Source organism: Tupaia chinensis, unplaced genomic scaffold (genome assembly GCF_000334495.1).
Source record: "Tupaia chinensis unplaced genomic scaffold, TupChi_1.0 Scaffold148680_1, whole genome shotgun sequence".
In the NCBI taxonomy this organism is placed as follows: domain Eukaryota; kingdom Metazoa; phylum Chordata; class Mammalia; order Scandentia; family Tupaiidae; genus Tupaia; species Tupaia belangeri.
In genome coordinates, this window is record NW_006208529.1 from 568000 (window position 1) to 579822 (window position 11823).

At 42.4% G+C, this 11823-nt stretch overlaps 1 protein-coding gene and 1 pseudogene across 1 annotated transcript in view; both read left to right on the forward strand.

Annotated features, from left to right (window-relative positions):
* DCHS2 (dachsous cadherin-related 2) overlaps positions 1–11823 on the forward strand; it is a 298657-nt gene that overhangs the window by 171324 nt on the left and 115510 nt on the right.
* On the forward strand, positions 2644–3920 carry LOC102480301 (F-actin-capping protein subunit alpha-1 pseudogene; annotated as a pseudogene).

The following is an 11823-nucleotide window of genomic DNA, read 5'->3' on the forward strand; positions in this document are numbered from 1 at the left end:
CGCTCTGTCCCTCTCTGGTCAAATTAAAATAAATAAATAAAGTTCAATAAAATAATTCTACAAAAGAGAATTTTTTAGTTGTTAATATGAGAGAGAGATTATGGAATCTATTCTAGTTTTTCAGTCACTACAATTTAGTCGCCAGGATTTTTGTACAAAATAAATAGCATATTGTGATCTATGTGTTGAACATGTCTCTATATCATCACAAGCTGAATATAGGAGCGACTTCATAACTAGTCATAAATTGATACTGATGTCGCATGGTTTTTGGTCTGTATCTATTTTTTGAGAAAATCACGCTTAACTCCCTGTCTGGTGAAGGTTATGATTTAGTATTTATTTTTGTTATTCTTAATTTTTTTAAAGAATTACTTATTTAATTTTATTATCATTATTTTCTTAAAAGAGGTTTTTCCCTTAGGTCGTGTGAGCTATCTCTCTCTCTAGAGAGAGAGAGAGACAGTGAAAGGGAAAGTGAGAAATCACTCCCTGGAGGGATGGCCACGCCACAATCCCTTCTCCTCCATTCTTCTCCCCGTATCTTGGGCATGCATGCACATGTGCTCGGTGTGATTTTCAAGCTACGGGGTCCAAGACTCAAATCGCAGTTGGCCATGTGGGAGTCCAGCAACATAATCACTACGCCTTTGGTGGGCGCATCATTATTTTTTAAGTTTGTTGTAGGGCATGTGCGCTCCCTGGACAGAGGCAGAGAAGGAGGGTGATATAGCAAGTTGTCAGGTCTGGGACTTGAACCATAGTTGGCCATGTGGGAGTCCAGTGGTTTAGCCATTATGTCACCTGCTGCCCCTCCTTCTTTTTTTATTCTTAACTAACCCACAGCTTTAGTAATGACCTACAGAGTATTTTCTTTTTCTTCCTTCCTTCCTTCTTTCCTTCCTTCTCTCTCCCTCCCTCCTTCATTTCTTCCTCTTTCTTTCTTCCTTTATTCTTCCTCTCTCTTTCCTTTCTCTCTCTCTCTCTCTTTCTTCTTTCAGGTTTTTGTCATAGGATGTATGTGCTCACTAGAGAGAGACAGAGAAAGTGAGAAATCAGCCTCTGGGTGGGATGGCCACATCACAGTCTCTTCTCCTTCATTCTCCTCTGGGACCTTGGGCATGAACTTGTGCTTGCCAGAGAAAGACAGTGAGGGGGAAAGTGAGAAATGGCCACTCTGGGGGGATGGCCATAGTGGAATCCCTTCTCCATTCTCCCCTTGAGATTTTGTGCATGCATGCACATGCACCCAGCTTGATTTCCAAGCTGCCAGGTCTGGGACTTGAACCACAGTCAGCTATGTAGGAGTCTAGTGCCTTAACCACCACGCCACCTTCTGGGCTCAAATATATTTTAATTTAAAAGGGAGACTTTATATTTAAGTATTTTTACTGCTCTATCAATTAAAAAAAATGTTCCAGTAGTTTTTTTTTTTTTCTGTTTAAATAAAAAGTGACAAGGTAAAGAGAATGAATAATTATAATTGGTATGTGTAAATCCAAATGGTCTCTCAAACACAAAATAACCTGTGCCTCTTACGCTGATGACGACTTTTCAGTTAAAGTTAGACCTTGCACTGGTGGTTAATAATAATGTGCAAATGTCATGAAAACAGGAGTCCAAGTAAAACAGTGTCATGGATTTTAGGCTGGCCAATATATAAGCAAAGAGAGCTACCCATTTTATGATTTTATTATTTATTGTCTATTAATATGCATACTTGTATTTAATATACACCGTAGATGTACATGTTTTCTGGCCCCTCAACTTTTTAAAAAAAAATGTGTTATAGGACACATAGTGCTCACTGGAGAAAAATAGAGAAACCATCTGCAGGGGACATGGTCATGGCACAATCTTTTCTCCATTTCTTCCTTCAGGATTTTGAGCATGCATGCACATGTGCCTGGCTTGTCTCTCACGTGACTGGGTCCAGGACTTGAACCTGCAGCCTGCCATGTGGAATCCAGCCACCTCAGCCACCAGGCCACTTGCTAGCACACCCCTCAACTTCTAATACAGCGCTCACTTTATGTAAGAACGTGGGATCCAGGTGTGCAGCTGTCAGTTACACCGCAATAAGCTGTCAAAAGAGGGACGTGGGATGCGGGTAAGGGACTTTTTGCTCTTTATATTCAAATGTTGTTCAAAGCGAGTGTTGGAAATATTCAACATAGAGAAGAACGAGCTTCACCCTGGTGAAGGTCCACGCAAAGAAATCGGGCCTCTCTGTGCTTATCTATCGCCGGCCTCCCATTTCATGTTCTGGACTTGTCGGCTGCCCTTTGGGTCAGCACATTTTTAAAAGATACTGTCATATTTCAGGTACACCCAAGTGTGTAGGCCATGGAGTCACTCTGTCTCATTGAGGTGACCATGTTTACCTCCCATGAAAAACAAATGCTCAGGGCACACTCCAGGGATTCATGGCAGCTGATAGGGCAGGGCTCAGAATAGAGCTCTGGAAAATAGACCAGATGGAACTGGAGCTGAACTTCGCAGGATAGCTCAGATCTGCATAAGCAACCCAGGGGAGAATAGTGGTTGCAGAGAAGCACAAAGCCTAGATAAAGACTTGGAGATGAAATCTATTAAACATGGGAAACAAATGAAAATTTATGACCAGCCAGAGAGCAGCCCGAGATGGCTGACTTCGAGGACGGGTGTCAGATGAAGAAAAGGTACGCGTGGCTGCTAAATTCATCACTCGTGCACCCCCAGAGGAATTTAATGAAGTATCCAGTGCTGTCCAGCTACTGCTTTGTAATGAAAATCTTCTTTTATTTTAAAAATTTTTTTGGAGAGGTTTTGTTTTGTTTTGTTTTCTTATTGGGCACGTGTGCTCACCAGAAAGACAGAGAGAGATAGAGAGACAGAAAGCGAGAAATCACCACCCAGAGGGGATGGCCATGCCGCAATCCCGTCTCCTCCATTCTCCTCTCAGGATCTTGGGCACACATGCACACACGCCCAGCGATTCTCCTCTCAGTATCTTGGGCACGCACGCACACACGCCCAGCGTAAGTTTTAAGCCACTGGGTCCGGGACTTGAACTGCGGTCGTCTACGTGGGAGTCCAGCAACATAGCCATTACGCTAACTGCTGGTCCCAGTAATGGCGATCTTTTCAGGGAAGGGGCAGCACATGCACTTGCCCAGTAAAACATGGATCAGTTCACACCTGTGAAGAGAAGAATCTACGAAGATCGGGTCTTAATTACAGAGCATGGTAACCTGGGTAATAGCAGATTTGTAGATCTCAGAAACAAAATTTTCTTTACATTTGATCACTTATGGAAAGAAGCAAGCGACCCCAGCCAGAGGAAATAGGTGGAGGTCTGAAGTCTTTGGAGCGAGGCCTGTGACAGTGCTTTACGAGCCTGTGTGGACCACCATGATTCCAACGGCTTCTTACCGTGTATGCTAAGACTATGGATGGACGACAGACCATTACTGCTCGTATTGAAAGCCACCAGTTTCAACCTACAAACTTCTGGGATGGTCGCTGGAGATCAGAGTGGAAGTTTACCATCACCCCAACTACGGCCCAGGTGGTTGGAGTGTTTAAGACTGAGGTTGACTGTCGTGAAGATGACAGTGTTCAGTCGGTTAGTCATAAAGATGCACAGGGTTCAGTAGCTGTTCCAAGTGAAGTCCACGCTGCCAAGGAGTTTATTAAAATCATAGAGAATGCAGAAAATGAGTAGCAGACAGCAATTAGTGAAAACTATCAAACAATGTCAGATGCCACATTCAAGACATTGTGCCAGCAGCCCCCAAATCGACTGGAACAAGATACTCAGCTACAAGATTGGCAAAGCATGCAGAATGCTTAGGGGAAGAAAGAAAGAAATGGAACGTAAGCTTCTGCCATATGTGGAAAGGAAAGAATCCAAGGCCGACACGTGGTCTCTAAGATAAATGAGTGCGTTATAAACAAGAGCGACATTTTGCTAGGGCTTTCAGAGGTAACCGGTTTTCTAGCCTCATGAAATCCTCTGAACCTACAGCATTGTCTTGATTCTTTTGTGTTCTGGGCCCTGTAATTTTCTGTTGTCACCATATCTACTTGGAAATCTTTCGTGGTTGTTAAGTTTGCTACATTTAAGGTTGGAGAGGGAGATCGATCCTGGGGTCATTTTACTCCTTAGAAAATTTTCCTAGCCACCAAGTCCTGTTCTGATTGAGACAGGTAGTTCCGTAGCTTGCTTGCTTTCTTTCATTTAATTTATTTTTTTATTAATTTATTTTCCATCGATTCGCTGAGCAGCATCACAGCATACAAGATGTGATTTCCCAGGCCGTTAGTTTTCCGCCCCTGTCCTCCAAAGCCCTCGGGGACTTATGGCTTTTACTGATGCATCACGGAGGAGGCAGCGCTGCACACTGAGGAAGGCACGGCCTCCTTCCCTTCCAGCTGCTGTGGTCCTCATTCACAGCATCTCACAGCTGTTGCTTTCAAATGTTTGGATTGGACTTTTCAAGTTCTTTGCTGAGGGAGGAGGTACACAGGAAGTTGCAAAGGAAGTTTTCTGGTAATTCTATTCTAGCCAGCTTCTCAGAGGAACTTGTTAAATCCCAAGACGTGAAGCACATCCCTGCACGTTAGCTTTGTTTGCGGTCCCTCCTGGTCTCCGCCCGCTCCCGCTCCCGTACACTGTAGTTCGTAGAGTTCTGCAGTTTTAGAAGCGTTCTACCCATTTATGCTTGTTTTTTATTTTTATTTATTTTTATTTTGAAAAACTGCTGACATGCTGTGGATGCTGTAGAACGTAAAACCTGAGGAACGCAGACGTGGAAGGAGTACTAGCTACTTGTGCTGTAATCCCTTGTGGCAGGGTGCACTCTGAGCAGATGAATCGAATAGCAACGTCAGTCACAGAAAAACTAACATGAACCGAAGTGAAAAGGGTGACTTCCAGGGGTCTTTCGATTGTAACCTGTTATTAAAGGGAATACTAGCGATTTCTTCTAAACAGGATCTAAAGCTTGTTTGTTTGTTTGTTTGTTTGTTTATAGAGGTTTTCTTGTCATAGGGCGCATGCGCTCCCCAGAAAAACAGAGAGAGACAGAGAGACAGAAAGCGAGAGATCACCCCCCTGGGGGGATGGCCACGCCGCAATCCCTTCTCCTCCATTCTCCTCTCGGGATCTTGGGCACACATGCACAGGCGCCCAGCGTGAGGTTTAAGCCACCAGGTCCAGGACTCGAACTGTGGTCAACTACATGGGAGTCCAGCGACATAGCCGTTATGCTAACTGCTGGTCCCTCTAAAGCTTGTTTTAAATGACTCATCCTCAGTGCTGCTTACCAGGAACTCAAGTGTAACGGTGGTAAAGCACCTTCCAGGTATATCGGCAGCATGTAAGGGATCTCTGAATATACGAGGAACAGAGATGGAGGCTATGACGGCTGGGAATGGTGGATTCATTTACACTGTTTACACTTCTATGATCAGGCCTTCAGGGCAGGTTTATTTAAAAACAAAAACAAAAACAAGTAGTATCCTCCTCCCTATCTCCAAATACATGTCGAGAAAGACGACTTGTGCGTCAGCTTCATTTTTGCTCAGTAATACAGTCAAGCAAAAGTTTGTTTCCAACTGACCCCTTGAGCTGTGTAAGCATTTTTGTTTATTTTGAATAAAATATATTTGTATTATTTGTCATTCATACTATCTGTCTATACCACACTATCTTCTGTGTTAGATAGCTAATAGAAGTAAAGCTGTTTTGTTCTCAAAAACAAAACTCAAATGTATGCATGTATGCCCAGCCATGGTGGCACAGGTGGGAGGATGCTGTGTCGCGATACTGGAATCACTTGGGAAGGCCTGGGGTTTGGGTCCTGGCTGTCTCGGACACTGGGGCTGCTGAGATTGCTATGTGATGAGATCCTGTCAAGGGTCTTGGTGTCTCTGTCGCTCATGAAGTAAGTAAATAAACATAAGAAAAGAAATTAAAATGTAAGTTTGGTAGAGTCACTAAGCTATAGTAAATTCTACATTCTATGAGGATACTAGACTCTATGCAGAATTTACAAAGGAGATCCGTCTTCTCAGAGGTGTAAAAGGTTGAGGGATGGCCCCATAGCTTAGTGGACAAGGAAGCTGGATTCCACATGGCTGACCATGGTTTGAATCCTGGTCCTGGAGGCACATGTGGATGTATGCCTCAAATCCTGACAGGATGGAGAAATGGAGAAAATGACTCAGGTGCTCAGAGTACACCCTTGGTGACCTCCAGGGACTAGAACAAAGAGCCAAGTACTGAGTTGTAGGAATGCTTGGAAGTCTTGAGAGGAGGAAGGACAACAGGAGAAACCCAAGGGGTCGTTAGGAAAGGCAATAAGAAAATGGTGTTCTAACCGAAGGGGAGAGTCAAAGCGCGGGCAATATCATTGACCCGAAGGATGGTGGGAGTCCAGGGGTGCGAGGGTAGAGGCAGTGTTCAGCTGGTGTCTTCTTTTCTCCCTGTTAACGTCCTTTTGTTTCAGGTGTATTTCTTTTTTCTTTGTGTTAAAATAATAATTTTTTTTTTTGGAGAGATTTTCACTGTAGGGCGCGTGTGCTCGCCAGACAGACAGAAAGAGACATAGAGACAGAAAGCAAGAAATCACCCCCCAGGGGGGATAGTCACGCCGCAATCCCTTCTCCTCCATTCTCCTCTCGGGATCTTGGGCACACACGCACACGCGCCCGGCGTGAGTTTTAAGCCACCGGGTCCGGGACACGAACCGCGGTCGACTTCATGGGAGTCCAGCGACATAGCCATTACGCTAACTGCTGGTTCCCAAAATAATAATTTTTTTAATTTAATTTACTTGTTATTATTATTTTTCAATTTGACCAGAGAGAGACAGAGAGAAAGGGAAAGCAAGACAGCAAGCTTCCGGGTCTCAAACTGTGGTCAGCCATGTGGGAGTCCAGCCCCTTAACCACCATACCACCTGCTAGCCCCTCTTTTTTTATTTATAAAATAATTATTTATTTTATTTTATTGGAAACAGCAGATGGAATAATGGTTATGTCTCTGAACTTCCATGTAGTCAACTGCAGTTTGAGTCCTGGACCCAGCAGCTTAAACTCATGCTAGGAGCGCGTGTGTATGCGCCCAAAATCCCAAGAGGAGAATGGAGGGGAAGGGATTGCGATGTGTTCTTACCCCCTGGGGGGTGATTTCTTGGTTTCTATCTCTCTATCTCTCTCTGTTTCTCTGACAAGTGCACACTCCCTAAAGCGAAAATCTCTCTCTCAAAAAACATTATTTACTTTATTTTATTTATTATTGTTATTGTTATGCTTTGCGATTGGATTTATTTTGAAATCCACGCCAATAAATCTTGTCTTTGAACTAGGATGTTTTTTCTGTCTATATTTTCGGAACTCTTTCTGGTTTAAATTTGCTATTATTTTCAGTCTCAGTCATGATAACATATTTTGTTTTTGTGTGTGAACTATTATTTTTTTTTTAACTTTGGGCTTAGATTTTTATCTGAGAGAATTCTCTGAACCATGGGGATGAAGGTGGTGCCTTCTGGAAAATATCTTGCTTCTATTGCCCAAATGCTGTAGGAAAATACCAGTTGATACCACTTTCTTTTTCTCAAGATTTTTTTTTAACATTCTTAATTTTTTAAAAATGAAATCACTGTACATCCTTATAGCATACAAAATTGATTTCCTCAGCATGAATATACTGTATGTTAGTCCAGTCGAAGATATTACCATAAGTTGATACCATTTTAAATAAAATTATTGGCTTACCCTTTTTCTTTTTTGGAGAGGTTTTTGCTATAGGGGGCGTGCACTCACCAGAAAGACAGAGAGAGACAGAGAGACAGAAAGCAAGAAATCGCCCCCCAGGGGGGATGGTCACGCCGCAATCCCTTCTCCTCCATTCTCCTCTTGGAATCTTGGGCACGCACGCACACGCGCCCAGTGTGAGTTTAAGCCACCAGGTCCGGGACGCGAACCACGGTCGACTACATGGGAGTCCAACGACATAGCCATTAAGCTAACTGCTGGTCCCATGGCTTACCTTTTTTTAAAATATATCATCCTACATTGAGATTTCAGGCTGTAAACTGGTGTGAGGGCATGGCTTATGTTTAGGAATTCTCAAAGGTAATTCCTACCACCTCTAAACTTTAGTGCCAAATTTCAAGTCAGTCAGTTTTCTTTTCAGTCCCCTGGAAATGGCAGGTTTTATTTACAGTTCACCCTTAAATGGAAACCTCCTTGGGCCTGATTTTATTGCAGAAACTTTTATGAGACTTTCTACCCTCAACTTGCCTGTTTCTCCAAAGGGTTCTGGTCTCGTCTTCCACCCTCTGAGCTCCACAAGGTCATTAGAAGGAAAGTTCTAGGTGACTGGAGTTGGCAACTGCCCCGGATGCGAATGCTTAAATTCCATATGCCGCTCGCTCACTCTCTGGCTTCCTGTAATCACTTCATTTTCTGCTTGCTTTCTTTTTTTTTTTTCTTTTCTTTTTTTTTTTTTTTTTTTGGGGAATTTTTCCCTATAGGGGGGGGAGACAGACAAAGAGAGACAGAGAGACAGAAAGTGAGAAATCACCCCCCAGGGGAGATGGTCGCCGCAATCCCTTCTCCTCCATTCTCCTCTCGGGATCTTGGGCACGCACGCACACCTGCCCAGCGTGAGTTCTAAGCCACCGGGTCCGGGACACGAACCTCAGTCGACTACATGGGAGTCCAGTGACATAGCCATTACACTAACTGCTGGTTCCCTCTGCTTGCTTTCTTTATCGAAGCATTTCGAAGGATGTACTTTTGTATTTCATGCAACTCTTGCTTTCAGGAGGAGGATGAGCATACCTGGTGCTACAAACCCAAAATTCCCCTTAGCATTCCTTTCACGAGCAGTCTGTAAGGTGTGCATTATCTGTCTGTGTTTGTGTTCCTTTATGCTTATGAGACTTAGTTCTATTTATTTTTTTAATATTCATTTACTGTATATCATTGCAGTATACAAAATGAGTTTTCCCATCCAGAATACACTGGTTCAATCTAAGCTATTACTACACATATTATTTTTGACAAATAATTTTCCATTTCTTGTTTCTTATATATTTTATTCTTTTTGCACCCCTTGATTCCCTCCCTGTTACCCTCTGCCATTTTCCACCTCCTTCACTCTGGTGTCTTACAGTTGCTTTCCATGTTTTATTTTCCCCCATGTTTTATTGATTCACAAAAGATCTTAATTAAACTAAATACTTACAATAGTAAATGTAATTGCTATAAACATATCTATGAACCCATGTCTTACTTTAGGCATAAATCTCAGTGTGTAGATGAACATCCTATAAAGTAGTACCTAGCTGAGGCTATATAGCTTACTGTGGTCATTAAGTATGTTTTTTATGTATTTATTAATTTTTTTAATTTCAAGAAAAGCAGTTTTAGCTTTAATACATCAGAATAAAAAAAAATTAAGAAAACGTTGCTTAAGACTTAAAGCCACGGGACCAACAGTTAGCGTAATGGCTATGTCGCTGGACTCCCATGTAGTCGACCGCGATTTGAGTCCCGGACCCGGTGGCTTAAACTCACGCCGGGCTTGTGTGTGTGCGTGCCCAAGATCCCGAGAGGAGAATGGAGGAGAAGGGATTGCGACGTGGCCATCCCCCCTTGGGGGTGATTTCTTGCTTTCTGTCTCTCTGTCTCTCTCTCTATCTGTCTGGCGAGCGCACGCGCCCTATAGCAAAAACCTCTCCAAAAAAAGAAGGAAGAAAAAAAAAAGACTTAAAGCCAGGAAAAAGGTTAGGATTCAGTTCAAATAGTGGGTAGACACTGAAAACTCGAAAATCAGATAGGGATAAAGCCAAAATCTAGTAACACGTGCACTGTAATTTTCTTCTGAACCATATTTTTCCCCCTCTCTCCATTCCCCCTTTTCCGAAAGAGAAGCATAAACTAACTTGTATGCAAAAGAATAAGTTTAATCTCAATTTGGTCTGTTATTTGCACAAAGCCCCGTATGAATACTCATTGATTTAGTTGGCTTTACTGGAACTTTTTATAAGGAACTTCAGATTAGACTCTTTAAAAATTAGCCTCCCAAGGCTGCTGAGCCCAGTCCGAAATTCCCCATCTGCCTGGGCCTTTAAGTACCTGGACTTGGATGTTTTGGGGCCTGTCAGGAAGTGACGTTCTTTACTTACCTGCCAGGCAGAACTGTTCATGGTACCGGTCAATCTTTCCAAGAGCTTCTGTTGGCTTTCTTGAGATCCACCTTAGTTTCTTAACTTTCTGGTCATATCTGCAGATATGACACTCTAGTCAAAGCCCTGGCAATAACCAATATTTCTAATTTCTGATGCAAGGCGACAGCTATTATTGAACTTAGGCAAATAACCATTCTGCCACTAAATAAGAATGCTCAAAATATTTTCCAATTCCAGAGAGGTCAGGAAGAGAGGAAAGTTCATGTTTCAATTTCAAAAAAACAAACAAAAAAATAAACAAATCGCTATACCCATCAACAGCTCAAAAGAAAACAAAAATCCTTAAATCTAGAAGACAAAGCGTGGAAGATCAGTAATGTTTCAGTCAAAAATCATGAAATTCTATTTCACCAGTTCAGTCTTATGTAATTAATCTCTCTTCTGTTGAACTTGCTGTGTTAGTGTGGTCCAATCTTTCTGTTTAAATCCTGGAAGTTAACATTCAACGTTATTATTGGTATCTGTGGACTTTGCCCTACCATTAAGTTGGTCATTTTCTTGATTGCTTTTTGTTTTCTTATTTCTGTCTGTCTGTCTTTAGTTTTCCTGATATAGCACGCCCTTCAGAACTTCTTGAAAAGCTGGTCTGAGGTTGGTAAATTCTTCCAGGTTGTGTTTATCTGAGAATTTATTTTTTATTTTTTAGTTTTTGGAGAGATTTTCGCTATAGGGTGCGTGCACTTGCCAGACAGACAGAGAGAAACAGAGAGACAGAAAGCGAGAAATCACCCCCCAGGGGGGATGGTCACGCCGCAATCTCTTCTCCTCCATTCTCCTCTCGGGATCTTGGGCACGCACGCACACGTGCCCGGCGTGAGTTTAAGCCACCAGATCCGGGACTTGAACCACGGTCGACTACGTGGAAATCCAGCAACATAGCCATTATGCTAACTGCTGGTTCCCTATCTGAGAATGTTTTGATCTTTTCTTCCCATATGAAGGATAATCTTGCCAGGTATAGTGTTCTTGGTTGAAATTGTTTCCTTTAACACTTTGAATATATTTTCCCATTCTTTCCTTGCCTGCATTGTTTCTGATGAGAGGTCTGATGTCAGTCTGATAGGATATGCTTTATAAGTAACTTGACGTTTCTCTCTTGCCAATTTTAGTATCAGCATCTTGTCTTTGTGGTTTTGGTCAGTCTGGCTATAATGTGCCTTGGAGAAGGTCTTCCTGAGTTGATTCTGTTTGGGGGTCCTTTGTATTTCTTGGGTTTAGATATTTGAATGCCTTTTTAGGTTTGGAAAGTTTTCTTTTAGGATTTCATGGAATAGGTTATCAATGCCCTTATTAGCTTCTTCACCTTCTGGGGTACCGATTATCCGGGTGTTTGGGTGCTTAATAGTATTTAGTATTTCTCATATATTATTCTCATTTTGGGGGTTATTTTCTCAGTCTTTTTGTTGTTGTTGTTGTTTTTTTTCCCCCTAGGTTAGAAGTTTTGTCCTCAACATCCAAGATTCAATTTTCTGCATGGTCTAATCTACTTTTAAAACTTTCGAAGGAGGTTTTGACGTCTCTAACAGCTCCGTTTGACTCTTTTTTTATGGTGTGTATTCCTCCTTCCCAATCGTGA